Below are 15,441 nucleotides of genomic sequence, written 5' to 3'. Positions count from 1 at the left end.
ACAGACAACAGACTGACAGAGTGTGCCAGTCGTTGTGTGTAATTAATTGCTGACCAAGTTGAGCGGCAGCCAAACAGGCAACACATTCCCATGCAACCATGTACGCTTACTGGCAGGTCAGTTGAAGCTCAGGCAGAGGCAGAGGCGAAGACTGAGGCTGAGGCACGGTTTGAGGCCAGGCAAGAAAAACGACTGCACAATTTATAAAAGTCAACACTTAAGCACGTTTCAGCATTTGAGCAGCACCTGGGCAGAGGTTCACTTCATTTTATTATCAAGCGTATTTCTGCACGTAATTGTTTTGACGTCACTCTTGCAAATTGTCCTTTTTTGTTGTAGTGTTTTTTATCTGCGCCAGGGCCATGTCATGACCCGCTGACTGCCTGCTTTTATATTTTATTTCGTTGATTCTTTTTTTTTTTCTCAACTAGTTCATTAACCGATGGCTATGCAATTAATTGCTAAATACCAGAGCTAATGACGCATAACCACACAAACACCCAGCAATACACCAACAACCGCACGCACGCAGTGAATTCTCTTTGTTACAAATGACCGCGCCGCACGTGCGTTGCCGGCCACCTGGCGTATGCGCAATGTGCCAAGCAATTTGTCGCAAAACCGTCGACTGATACAATTAACAGCGATATCTGTTTTTGTCAATCATGATTTAATGCTATTCAGCGTCAGTTTTGCCCTGGCATGCCTTAAATTTAAACTCGGATTAGCTTGAGCATAGCAAATGGTTTAGATAAGAGACTTCGTTACTCACCCCTTGCAAAGTCGACAGTTTCTTCCTTTAAACTGCTGAAAGTAAAACAAAATTTAAAAAAGAAATTAGCACAGTTAGGGTAAACTTTGCACAGCTTAGGAACAGTTCAAAGGAAAACACAAATACAAATAACTGATGAAGAGGCCACAAACAACGAGATACTCTTTCCCCAGTGTGAACATTGTTAGGGAAAAGATGGTTTTGATATCGCAACATAAGCTGAGATTGACAAAAAAATCTACATCTAAAAAAATGTATTTTGTATTTATTGTAAAAGTTGTCAGTTAGATTACAACTTAATAAAATGATATATATATATGTATATCCTTTTGCTAACTTCATTTTTTTTTAGCTAATCGAAATAATAAATAGCTTAATTATTCAATTAATAAAAAGGTTATAAGAATACTCAACTCATACACAACTGGTAACAGTATATAGGAAAAGTTCTTTGCTTTCCACGGCGCATTTTCTGACTGTTTGTTGTGTCTGCCGGTGGGTGATGTGCCCTTACATGCAAAACAAACAAGTAGAACAAACATACACTCACAAACACGCATTAAGCATTGACATTGAACTAAAAGCTAAAGAGATAGGGAGAGCAGCAGCAGCTCGTTGATTACCGCCTGCTGAGTCAGCCAAGTTAACAGCAGCAGCATCCACATCCACATCAGCATCAGATCGCATGCTATTGACATTAGAGACTAGAATCTGTAGCTGAAACAGAATCTGAATCAGAATCTGTTTTGTGCCTTTGCTGGGGCTTAAGTGCAATCAATGCTGCCAAAGTCAGTGAGCTCCGAGCTTCTAAATCAACGTCACGCCCATCACTGACAACGCCATCACCATTACCATCATCATCATCGTCATCATTATCACCCCCCCATAACGTTCCATTCATCATCATTTGGGAATTTGAATGGAGTTTTGCATTGTCATCGGATTTGTAGACTGCGAATGAAGCGTTAATCCTTCTAACAGTTATTAAACATGCTTCTGGGGACCAAAAGAAAATCTTGTGAAATGCGCAGTGTGCGCGCCTCTTATTAAATATGAGTGTTTGCCATCGTTTTTTAGCTAGAGTTTCAATTAATTATTGGCAATTCCAGACTGCAAAAACAACAAAGTGCAAAATAAACAAAACAAAAAATGAAAAGAAGAAAAAAGCAAAATGGAAATAAATTAATTATGCTCGCCTGGCAGCGCGCTATGGAAGTTAGCGACAAGCCTTTAGCAAATAATTAAAAAGGGACGAGCTGGCCAAATCTGAAAAAGTAATTATTTGGAGCAGGCCTCAACCCGTTGCCCCCATCGATGTACAAATGACGCTGGGGGAAAGCCAAACTTTTCAGCGAATTAAAATTAATGAAAATAAATTTTGCAAATTGTTTTAGCAACCCCTTTTTTTTTGGTTGTACAGCGGCCGAGTTGACTCTTGAAAATGATTCAAGTGTAATAAAGCAAAGCAAAGGACGAAGGGTTACGCCACTCGTCGGGCAGAGCACTGTCAATTGAAATGCTGGGGCTGAGTCTCTGAAAGAGAGAGAGAGAGGGGCTCTGGTTTACGGGCGTCTGTGGGGGGATGGTGCACTGACTTGGCACATGAAAACACTTAAGAAATTTAGTTCTTGTTCTCAATCTTGTATTTGAGGTCATTTCTGGGCTCAGGCGCTGGGTTCAACTGTGAAGTTTGACCTTTTCTTTTGCCTTTTCACTCGGTGTTTGTATTTGACTGTTGTTTGTTGATGTTGCTTGGCCCTCTTTATGTAAACGGTTTGATGGAAATCTTCAAGTTCATTTGCCGACGTATTAAATTAATTAAATATTCGATTAGGCAAAAGTGCACTTAAAGCAACTGACAATTTTCAAATTCATTAATATCACGCGTTGACTTTTATTTTCATTACATTATACATTATTCAGCAAAATGGCGGATGTAGCACAGCTTTTGTTCTGCAACGTGGCTAATTAGCTGCCAGCAAATCCACAACGTAGCCCCAAAGCATACATATGTACATCTGTATGTGTAAATCCCGTATCTGTGTTTGTATAACATGCTTATTGGTTTATTTTCCATGAACGTTTTATGCGACTTTTGCCAAAAACTCGCTGCCATTTGTTTATTTAATTAAGCGCATTAAATGTTCAACGGTTTGAGCGATTCGTTTTGCTACACAGCCAACGCCAATCCCCCCCTTCCACTGTCCCTCTGTCCTGTTTGTGTGAGTTAACTGTGCATATGGACATATGCTAACAGAACACATGTATGTATGCATAATTAATGGCCAGCTTTGTGTCTCCCTCCTCACTATTATTTGAGCCATATTGAGCTGTTTGACCATATTGTAACTGTAGTCTTACAGCTTTCTGTCCCTCAGCATATGTTGGCTACAAAAGATTTTTTTTATCTGGTTGACATTTAAAACGCCTAATTAGCTGCGGACCCAATGCTGAAGTGTCATTGTCATGAAATTATTGGAGCGTGCGACTGCCGGACAACCCACTGCAACCCATCATCGCACCATGCCACAGAAATGCTTATTATGCCGAGCTGCAGATAAATTTAATTTATTCAAAATAACACACATTGTGCGGCAGCATGTCCTTGCCAAACTTCTGACCACACAGCCCCAAAAAGTGTCCGCTGTGTTTGTGTGTGTATATGTATGTGTGTTTGTGTACGTGTATAGGGGGGAATTTCCATGGGTCCAGCTTCTAATTTTCACGCAAGAGCGCGTTTTTGAGTATACTGTTATTTAAAAAAGGAGCAGCCCGTAACAGATCCTTGACCATTCGTATCAGAGGCATGCTCAATTTAATTTGAATTGTGCCAACCCCCGCCACACGCAACACCCAACCACTGTCTGCCTTTTATATGGGTGTGCTTATTTTATTTATGTCGCTTACGCCTCATGTTATAGGTTAGCGCTAGCAAACTCTGGCTTAGGTTTAGAATACGGTCATAAATTAATGCACTTCCTGCATGAATTTTTGGCCATCTAAAAATTATTACGGACTAGTCCTCAAATGGCTGCTAAGTCTCTCTCTCTCTCTCTCTCTCTGTTTAAAGTTCTTTGAACTTTATGGGCTTGATCTACTAGGCGTTCCATACAAATGACAAACTTTGCTCGGGTTCTAGTTGAAATGTTAGGCTGCCGTTCGTAATTTATGTGCTCTACGTGTGACTGACAAGTTTATGTTTTAATTTTTTGGCTTCATAAATTTACCAATACATACTTGCAGATTCCGAAAATAAGCGTTACTGAACTGGGCTATAAATTTTACGTGACTGGACTTTAAGGATTTTTGGCAAACAATTTCTCTCGTTTAACTAAATGCCTGTGAATACCTTTTTTGCTGCAAAACCTGGCGAGCTATTGAAATGTGAGGCAAATTAAAATAGGCGGGGCCACATGGCTACACCCACCGCGTGAGTGTGTGTGTGTGTGTGTGTGTGTGTGTGTACGCGTGTGTTTGCTATTTATACTTATGTAATCAGCGTAGAGTTAGGTTCACATTTTATGGTCGTTTTTGTCTCGTTCGCTTTGAAAATTGTTTGTAATGGCATTATGAACACTTGGCTGCATGTGGCCAGAGCCAAAGCTAAAGCGCTGAACCACTCCGCGTATGCTCAACATCGATTTTCTATGTACTCTGCGGTTACGTGTGTGTGTATTAGTTGAAATTGCGGCTGCTTTAATTTGTGTTTATTTTAGAGCATTTTTTGCGTGCCATATTTATTTTACTTTACAGTCATTAAATGAATTAATGTGTGGTTCTCATTCTTAGTTGCACTCGCTCACTCTTTCTCACTCTCTCCCGTATTTTCACTGACTATTTATATTTTCTCTTTTGCACAGCACACGAGTCTCGCGGCTCAAGCCGCCGTCTCACACTAAACCCGCACCGGAACGTAGCTATGGCAATGGCCGCAATTGAGCCGCATCTCTGAGTTCTTTTCAAAAAAGTTTTTTGTCTAAACATTCAAACTGAAAACAGACATAAACGGAGCCGGAGGCTAAGTAAAAAGTGTGCGATGTGTACGTTTTGCTTAGCCAACTTTATTTTACTTCAATTTACTTTATTGCGAGGCAAAGTGAAAGGCTTTCATCGTCGAGGTCTTTAAGTGAATGGTAAGGGGGGATTTGGTGAATTGAATTTGTTTTATATACCCTGTAGACATACAAGTAGTTTAGAAAGGGCAAATACAATCTTAAAAGTTAAATTAATTGTAATACAGTAGAAAATAAAGTTTTTATTTAGCTGCTTGCTCTTATAAGTCTCCATTCTGTATTTTAAGCTTTTAAAGTGTTAAACATTTATAAAACCAATTACTGCAGCAACAAATTAAAATTTGCCATGTATTTACTTAAGTATTAAGTAAGTATATATGGATGTTCAGAAGTATATGAAGACTGCTGAGGAGATATCAACTTTAAAAACCCCTTTAATAGTCGGTCATTTTTAATACCTAATGCGTTTTATTTATTATTTACTCGTATATGAAAGTAAGCACTTATACTGAGCTATTATTAAGTGGTATCTTCCAGTGGTGAAATTTCGCCCATAGCACGCTGAACATGTTTTGTTTTTATTATTGTGCTTTCTGCCCTGCACTTTGGTAACATTTATCGTTGTCGGCTGCCAAGTTGCTTTGCTCATTGTGCCGGAATGACCAATTTTTGTGATTTTCAATTAAGTTAACTGAACGAGGGAGTGTGAGCGGCGGAGGGGGAATATAGTTGGGGGCGGGGGTGTAGTTGGCTAGCTAGAGAGTTGTTCGCTGTCAGGCTCACTGTATTTTTGTAACAGTTTAAGCAGCTGCCGGCTGCACTTGTGCACTCTGTATATATATCTGTTGTACACCCAAAGCCAAAACCAAAACCAGAGCTAAAGCCAATCCCAATCATAGCCGCATCCAGAAGTTAAGCCAGTGGGACAGTGGCCACGTTTCTTTGCGGCTAGCCGAGCGCTCGGCACCATTAGCTTGGAAATTTATCTACATGCACTTGACAGGTGGCAGTGGCCAGTGGCAACGACTTGATTTAGTTTGGCTTTGAGACGGGCCACAGCCGCCTGAACTGCCACATTAAATTGGAGCGCAACAAACGTCGGCACCACTTGACGTGCCATCTGTGCAACGTGCAACGTGCAACATGGCAGCATGTCCATAGCTCACGGGTAATTTTAGCCAGCTTTCATCCCCCTCCCTTTCATCCCCAATCCCACCACTCTCTCTCTCTCCATCTCTGTCTTCCCTTCGCCACGGGTGATCAGCTAAGTGCCTTTCCTAGCTAAATTGGCTAAAATTCAATAAGTTAATGTTGGCCACCTTGTATCCGAGAGCTGATTAACATGCTGCCGGCTTCCCGGCTTCTGAAAGACACGACGTATCCTTTTGTCAGTTGCACTTGCATTTATTTTGCATGTGGCATACGACACGCGTTTTTGATTCGACTGCCATCAGCTTTGATTACATTATGCATTAAAATGTGCTACACTTGACTACAATATAGTAGAGTTCTTGACTTACAAAGTAACTGCGGCGAGTTATGGTAATAATGTCTTAGTGGTACCATCGCTTTCTCTTTCTCTCTTTCTCTATCTATAAGTCGTAAAAAACTCAGGTTCCACTTCATTTGCCACAATCGGCTGCGACAGAAAATAAAATCGACTTCAAATACCATTTGTCCTTGTCAGCACACAATTTACGATTGACAAACGATGTGCGACTTATTCTTCTCCCCTACCCTCCCCCCTCTCTAGTTGGAATGAAGCAATGTTCACAATTGTAATTCAATGCCAGCTGGAACATAACAAATGAGCGCTGGCGCCGCAGTCGGCAGCAACAGTCGTTGGCCATCAAAAATAATACAAATTATGCGCGTGTCAAACAGCAACAGGAGCCGCTATCCCTAAGAGATCGCGGATAGAATGGAGGGAGATTGTGCCCTATGTTAAGGACTGCATAATTCATGTTAGTCAGTCAGACACTTGTGCATCAATTCATCAGCAGTGAGTACACCGCCAACACCTAATTCGCTGTGACACACATGATTGAGGGGCCCGGCGGTGTAAGAGGCAGGCAAACCCTTTTAAGCTGTCAAGTGGCGTTTTTGTTAAAAGCCGCGTCTAATGAACGATGACACTGATTCACAGAGCACGCACAGCATGGAGCAGCAGAAGCCAGTCAGCCAGCCAGCCAGCCAGCCAGCCAGCCAGCCAGTCAGCCAGCCAGCCAGCCCGGAGTTGCCAAGATCCGCACACGAAGTGTCGCCACATCTCTTTGGTAATGTGTCCAAAGCATCTTTGCTGCAGTCTTCTGCTTGTTTTCATACTCAATTAGCTCTGACAATGATTAATATTGACTGTAATTTCATTAAATCGCCTTTTGATATGACCAGCGCAGCAACTTGTTCCCTGGGTTGACGACCACGCCGCAATGGGCGAACAGGCCATGACATAATTTCGTTACAATTTCGGTCCTTTTGTAGTTAAATGTGAATACGCGCATGCATATATGTGTATGTATGTGTGTACATATCATTGAGATATGTATCTGGCAGTTACTTTGGTTAAAAACCACCTCGGCTTTTGTCTGTGGTCAGCATTAATTCGGCGCAATTGAGCTCCCTTTAAATCTATATTAATGAGCATGCTTAATTCTTTAAGCTTGAGCAAACTGTTCGCTACTTAAACGAAAATATATTTTAAAGTCATTAGTTTTCATATTAATCTGTCTTACACAATGGAATTGGGATATATTTTTCATATATTTATAATTTTAACTGCATATTTAATTATATAAAATAACTGTAGTCTACAAATTGTCACTTGCCAACATGTTTGTTAAAATATCTAAATACTTGAATTGAATTTCATTTTCAATATCTTATTAAACAAAATATTATAAAGGAAAAGGGTAAATTGGCTCAATACATGTCAAGTCGGCCTAATGTTGTCGCTGGGGTTGCCAGCTCAGTTGTTACATGCCACGTGTCTGAATCCTAATGGGCACATTAAGTACGATATTATAACTTCGACCTGGCTGCATATTTGCGCTTGTTAGCTGTCAAAATAATTGACATAAAGTGGCATGTGTCTTCGCAGTTGTTATTTACGAGCTCTTTCAGCGTAACAAACAAATGCTACAAGTATTCACATACATATAATACACACACACACACTCACACACACACACATAAATATAGCGTAAGGAAGGTAGATGAGAGAATGACGCGCCCACAACTATAAATAAATGACAAAGGTGCTGACGGGCCCCCGAGTGGCATTTTTTTGTGGCACTTCTTGGATAAAGCTTTATTTATCTACGCATCCATACACACACGCGCACAACACCTTTCACACACACACACACACTCACTGTCTTTTACAGAATTTATTTGTGGCCCGCTTTAATGCCCGTAAAGCAGCAATTGAAATATGGTGCATACTTTGGGGCGCATGCATAATAAAACGCCACATAAAATATAGACTAATTTGCCAGATATTTGCGCAATTTCTATATGTGGAAATTCGTACAATTTGTTACCCAAATAAGCCGCTTAAAATATGCTGGCAATATAACCCAACCAGAATCCAATACACATATAGATTTTTTTCAATTATAAATGATGTAAGCATTGGGTAAAAAATTTATTAATGAAATTGCTCGAAGCTGTTTAGCTACTGCTGCTTAACAAGTCGAAAATATCTACGAAGACTTCTTATTAATTTACATTTTCCTAGAGCCCAAAGAAAAAAGAAAAAATCAACTACAGTCTTTGCTTCAGCTCCTGTTATGAAATTCACACGGTTCGATGTCATCGGCAATGTTGAGTTCATCAAAAATTTAACTTCAGACGCAACGCCCAAAAGATGCCAAGAATTCCGGGACTCAAAATTCCGTTAATGGGCATAAATGTGGTACAGACACTGGCAACGAGAGTCGAATGAAGTTTAATGTGCAGACAGCATGCAAAGGTCCTGTTGAAACACACACACGCTCTCACACGCACTCACACACCCATACGTATTTAGGCGCTATGCGTGTTTGTTCATACTTAGTACACTCAGGGAAAATGAAGAAATCTTGACATAGTTAAGGTTTGATTTGAGGAATTTCAACAGATTTTCTAAGATATAGCAAAATCTGTAAATGAACTAAAGGATAACTTAAAATAACTGAGAATAGGTATGTATATTAATAGTAAGGTATAAACATAACGGTTGAAAAGGTAGAAAGAAGCATAAAATTACCAAAAATAAAAGTAGTCGGATATATTCTGACTTGTCAACGATTGTTTAATTTAATTAAATTATTAATTTGATTAATGTAGTGGTATATAGAATAGTCCAAAAAGCTTACAGCCTCCACTGATTATTCTTCTGATGTTATCACTATTTTAATTTGAGGAACAGAATGTATTGGTATTTTTCTTTGAGTGTAATTTTCTTGACACTTGCTCATATTGCTTGTGTGAACGTTATGTTCCTCATACGCCAGCGACTTCATCTTTTGGTGTTTATATAGTGTGCCGTTTGCTGGCGTTCCTGGGATCGAAGGTGGCTCACAGGCATTATTAATAAGTACAGCAAGCGACGTTGCGTATACGTGACATTTAAGGAAATTTGATTGAAAAATATTGAACATATTTTTCGCCACTTGTTCGGCTTTTTTCGGGCATAACATTTTCATTTGATGCGTAAAAGAAAATGCGCTGCGATATGCCAATATCTCTCCAGAATGTTGAAGTTACCGGAAAGCCAAGGGATGCCATCAGTCACGTATTGCCCAAGTTCTCTCTCTCTCTCTCTTTCTCTCTCTCTCTCGTCTGCTGCCACTGTAGTGTTATGTCATATTTCAAGGCGCACCTTTTTGCCCCTTGTATTAACAAATGTCATTGATATGTGCTGGTGTGTGCGTGTGTGAAATTACGTGTGTGTGCAAAAATAAAGGGTTTCGACCCCACCCATCTTGAAACTCTCAACTCTACTGCCACCGTGCCGCGTCAATTTCAGCTGCCGGCGACAGTTGCTTTTGTTTGGCCAACAACAGCCCAGCACGCTGACAGTTCACAGATTTGCAGCAGTAGTTGACATTGATTCATCAAAAATTAATCGAATCCCACTCCCAGCGGCGGCAAAGGGTCTGCATCGAAACATCAACTGTCACGCATGACAGTTACTAGTGCGTGCCTCTCTCTATGTATGGATGTGACACCTGAACCATATCCTTGCTGATACAATCCTTACTGCCATTCCGTACCATAATCGGTTTAAACAACAATTTGTGGTGGAATTGACAGTAACGCAGCGAACACACCAGTAGGATCGCACACCACGAACTAAAATGGCGTCTGTGGTTGTGCCGCCTTGCTGTAGCGAGTGGTGGCAGCTAACAAAAGTTATGCGCCCACTAACACCACATTTTGATTACTATGGCAACTATGTGAGAGCATGTGCGTATGCAATTAATTGCATGTCCTTTGTGTAGCAATGTTGCAATATTACAAATGTTGCACTGTTGCTGACAGCTTGGCTTGGCGCCCGTCGCCCATCGGCCGTTTGGCGTAGTGGATTTGTGACAGGCGGGCGGGCAGTTGCCAAGTCTAACAGCGGCTTTGTAATTTCACTTTCAGAAAAATGAAACCATTCATATGATCCCGACAGACGCCCACAGCAAAACCAACGCTATAACATTTCAAACAGCAAATACTGAAATTAATTACACTTAAGTGGTGGCATGACTATGATCCCCTATGCGGTGCCAATCATCTGGATGCTCAAGAACGACTCAAATCATCTGCAGCAGACACTCGATGAAAAGCGACCGCAAAAGTGAAGAAAATAAGGAACACATCATCGCACGGGTAGTTGCTTGGTGGGTTTTAAGCAGCCACTAAGCTGGTCGAAGGACAAATTAGCCATCCATAGCGAATGGGATTAATGGTCTATTTATTATCAAATTTGGCAAAGTTAGAAGCTCACCTCTATTAATCTAGCGCTTGTGTGTGTGTGTGTGTGTGTGTGTGTGTGTGTGTGTGTGTGTGTATGTGTGTGAGTGAGCTGATAAGGTGTGTCCTTGAGCTCGTAAATATTTGTCAAGCTCATTCGCGGTCGCCTTGGCAGCCCACATGGCGTATGAGCGTTGGCCGTCGCCGAGCTGCTCATAAATTTTCTGTCATAAATCCTTCGCACTTTTCGGTTGCCACTGAGCCAGCTCAGCAGGTGAGTTGGCCGCCATTCAGCAAGTAAGAGTGTGGACGAGGTAGCAGCACCACAAATGAGCTGTCAGGGCTAACAGTCGTGTCTGTGTCGGATTTATGCGCATGCAAAACTTTTGCCACCATCTGACCAAGGGAGACAGAGAGCCAAACAAGCAAATGGAAACCTGTTCTGGAAATGTGTGTGTGTGTGTGTGTGTGTGTGTGTGTTGTCCCTCGGCTAGGCCCATCATCCTTTGTGCGTGTCAATAAATGAAGCGTGATTGATTACGTGGTAAAGTTTTTGGGTAAATTCCATACCCTGTTTATGACAGCGAAAAAACAACAACAACATCGCTGGGCAGACAAACTTCTAGGTTCCAGGTGTTTCAGCAGTTGTGAGCAGTTGCCGCATCCTATTAACGTTTATTGTTTGAATTTCGTGTATCTTTTTATTTCGGCCTTTTGTTTTTTATTTATTTATTTCATTTTTTTTCTTTTGTTTTTGCTTTCCGCATCTCATTGGTTATTGTGGGGTCTGATCCTCCACACCGCACCTACCTCAGCCTACCTCAACAATTGCTGCGTTGGTTGCTAGCTCTGGCCGTGCCTGTCATAATATTTTGTCAGCCATTTTTATGCAAATGAAATAAATTTTGCATAAAAAGTCAAACATCAACAGAGATTTATGACTTGTTGAAACTTTGGCATAATTTCATAAATATTTAAACCTTTTCATGCGCCGCATTTCAACGGAAGCACAAAATATATTCCGCTCCAGTGTAGCCAAACAGTAACAGTAGGAAAAAGGATCATAATGATTATGATTATGTGCAAATATTTGCGCTTATTACTCACACTGACAGGACATCAAATTGTAATGCCAACGTTAGTTAGTCGACCAGCTGACCAACAAAAGCAGTCAAAGTAACTAATCATGAATGCAATATCCCCAATTAATGGACAACAAATTCGGACAATCAGCTTTAAAATTTATGTCTGAGCACAGTTTAGCCATTTATCCACTCTAGTTAATCAAATTGCACTCTTGTATTAGTAAATGCAAGCCTGCAAACTAACAAATTTGATGAGTACCCAAAATATGCTTGTGTTTATATAAAGGCCAAGACATCATTAACATATTTTTCATCAGCAATCGATAAATAACAATAATTATAATAAGAAACGAACAATAAACAATTACAATTAGCAGTTATTCAGTACAGTTGTGCGAATTCGTAGCGTTGTGTTTGAAAATCTCATTAACTATTATTCAATATATAATTATTAGAAACCCTTTTCAATTTGTGTCCTATAACCATTATGATTTCTCGAATCCGCTCGTATAACAGCAAGAAATGCTTTGATGTTTGTGTCGACATACCTCCACAATTGTGGTCACTTCATAGCGTAGTGTTAATGACACTAGATCTTGAATTGGAACCACTCCCAGTTCATTCCATATTTTACTGAGTCGTCTGCATATTTTTCGTTATTCCCAGAATTAGTCAAAACTTTTCCTTTGTGATTATCCAATAACCAAGCATTTAATTTAAAATCGATACTTTGAAAGGCAATTCTTCGATTTCTAGCATACTCAATTTAATTTCTTAGAAATTTTGAGAGGCCAACCTTTGTTTTGACGAAGTTTTTTTCCCAAGCACAGACCGATTAGCAACTGCGGGTAGACCGTTATCTGAAGCTAGGCAGCTTTGCAGCAAGTTTGCATGTCACCAATCTCACCCCATTATAATCTCAATTAAAAATGTTTTTTGTCATGAACGCAGAAAGGTTTCCACAGCGAATCGCTGAGGGCCATCAAATTTATATTTAAGCCAAGCCTGTGCGGATTGACTTAAATATAATTTTACCGGCACTTGCATGTTAATGTGTACACATTGCTATTTACAGATGGGCCAAAGTCATGCAAAAACCGCATAGAGCTGCATGGAGTCAGCAGTGCGCTTTGGGCCAACTTATGTATGTAGGTATTTACTATTTACCTAGACACGGACACGGCCCCTACACTATCAACAGCTGCAATATCAAAAATAGCATTTGTGTAACGTATTTAAGCTGGCGCAGCTGTTGGCCCGATAAGCGCCACTCAAGTTGCCACGCAGCGTCAAACACCGCTTATCGGTTGCCATTTTATCGCTAGCAACATTTGAAGTTAATTTATATTGCTACTTTCATCCTGAATCATTTGGCAGAATCCAGCAGGCAAACAACTTTTCATATAAATTTCACATTCTGAGCGACAGGCAGCAAACTGCAGACAGAACAGAAAATTTATCAGCTCAATGAATTTCGCAACTTGTGATTCAAAATATTTACCAAAAACTGTCAGCTGTCGAAAAACCACGAACACTTGAGCAAAATTACGAATTTCCCTCCAGTTCTGCAAGTGTATGTGTATGTGTATGCGTTTATGTGCCACTAAGCATTAGTTGACGAGTGTTTACAAATAAGCAATCTCGCAATAGTTGTTGGGAACGGATCGGGTGAGGAAGGGGAGGAAGGAAAAGGGGAAGGGGTAAATAGACGATACTGAAGGCAGATGGCGCATGGTCAGAGCTTAGCGAGCTGACAAGTGATTATACGATTGCTGCTCAGGTCCCAGGGTTACCAGGACGACCAAATGGCAAAGTTACTCCACACTCGTAGACAGTAACTAGAGAAGCGTCAGAACGCTTTCAATGCTTCCCCACTGTTATTGTTGTTCGCATTGTTGTCGTTGAGCTTTCTGCCTGACATGACACGTCAAGATAAGCGACGAAGTAAATACGACAACAACATGGATAATTTGGGAATGCTAACGGCGACTGTGTGAAACTTATATCAAAAACAACATATATAAAGTGTTGGAAAATGAATATTAATGTTATAAGTATAGCTGCTGAAAGTATTATTATAGGTTATGCTTGCATGCAATGAATAATATATTGTGTAAACATTTATATATACGCTAAGGCTTAATTAAAATTAAAAATTAACATATAAACTTGAGCAAACTTTGTTTTCATTATATTTACGATAATTACATATATATTTTTTCAATATACATAAAAATTTAAAGCTTCAGACTTTTGTTGATCAAACACATTAAATTTACTTAGCTAAGTTTTCCGTTGCTGTTGTTACACCTACTAATTTCTTATTTAATGTCTTTCAGGCGCCATTTCAGAATTGTTTCCGTCCTCCACCATCAAATTGTTTGCAAAGCTAAACTGAGTATGTACAAGTTGGAGTGTGTGTTTGAGTAAGTTTGCGCCATTTGCCATTGGTAGCCATTTCACTGCCTATGCCACAAATACGAATTAGTAAAAATAAAGGCGTCGGGAGTGTTCAGTTAGCCGATAATCTGCAGTCGAATTGCTCTACAATCGCTTCACAGAATGAAAGAAGAATGTTCAGGTTATAGAGAATAAATTATGAAATGCGTATCGATTATTTTTGATTACATTTATTTACAATATAATAGGCATATCGCAGTGTACTTTGTGGGCTACAAGTGCCCACCCCTCTTATATGCCCTTTATTAAAGCATTGTATGGCTACAGGGTATAATAAGCACTCACAGTCGTTGCCATTGCCAAGCACTCCCCGTTCATCCCTGACCATACCACCTCCCTTTTCCGTGTTGCCTACTCTTTGCACACTTCATTCCTTTAGCCCCTCGGGCATTGCTTTGTAACTGTTGAGTTTTATAGCTTGCATTTGTTTCACGCTCACTCGACGTCAACGGCATTGACACACATACAAACAAACGCAAATACCAACATTTGTATTACACTCAGAAACACATACACATCACTTACTTACACACACAGAGACACACACACACACACACACACACACACACTCACACACACTTATGCACTCATATGTGCATTCAATTTACGTTGCACTGGAAATGAAATTTTGCTTGTTCGTTTGTCGACATTTTGAACTTTCGCTTGGCCCCGTTTCTGTTGCGCACTGTTGGGGTGCTGCAGCTGCAATTTGTGCTACATTTTGTTCGGTATTTTCAATCTTCTGCATTATTGTTATGATGGCCCAAACGGCTCTAATGCAATTTTATGGCTTGCCAGCGAGAGCGCGAGGCGAGCGCAATTTATTGCAAATTGCCAGAGATTGCTTCATTAATTTGCACTTAGTTTCGCAGCAAAATAACTTAAATAGCATAGTGTATGTGTTTCTAATGCGGCAACGAGAAACACCAAGAGGGCAGCAAATTATGTTCTCAACACAAAAATTAGAGAGAAACACCACACTGTGTTAATCCTTGAATTCTAAAGATATAAATCGAAGTAGCTTTAATAAGGGATGCTTAAATTATTTTGGTTTTAATATTAAGACAACTTATAGCGTTGCTTATATATAGTATGAATAAAGTGTACCCTTTTTATTATGTGACATATGCATACAGCAGGGTGTCAGCCCGGCTTTCAATATTTTGTC

The 15,441-nt window shown here is 40.1% G+C and overlaps 1 long non-coding RNA gene across 1 annotated transcript in view; it reads right to left on the bottom strand.

The window, feature by feature from the left end:
• LOC122322862 overlaps nt 1-15,441 on the bottom strand; it is a 55,685-nt gene that overhangs the window by 18,039 nt on the left and 22,205 nt on the right. Inside the window, exon 2 of the long non-coding RNA XR_006246910.1 lies at nt 773-807. This is a non-coding gene — a long non-coding RNA (uncharacterized LOC122322862). The remainder of the gene's footprint in view (nt 1-772; nt 808-15,441) is intronic.

This window comes from Drosophila grimshawi, unplaced genomic scaffold, assembly GCF_018153295.1.
Source record: "Drosophila grimshawi isolate 15287-2541.00 unplaced genomic scaffold, ASM1815329v1 contig_1367, whole genome shotgun sequence".
NCBI classification, from domain to species: domain Eukaryota; kingdom Metazoa; phylum Arthropoda; class Insecta; order Diptera; family Drosophilidae; genus Drosophila; species Drosophila grimshawi.
Note: the sequence above shows the minus strand (reverse complement) of the source record. Positions and strands in the feature narration are given on the sequence as shown.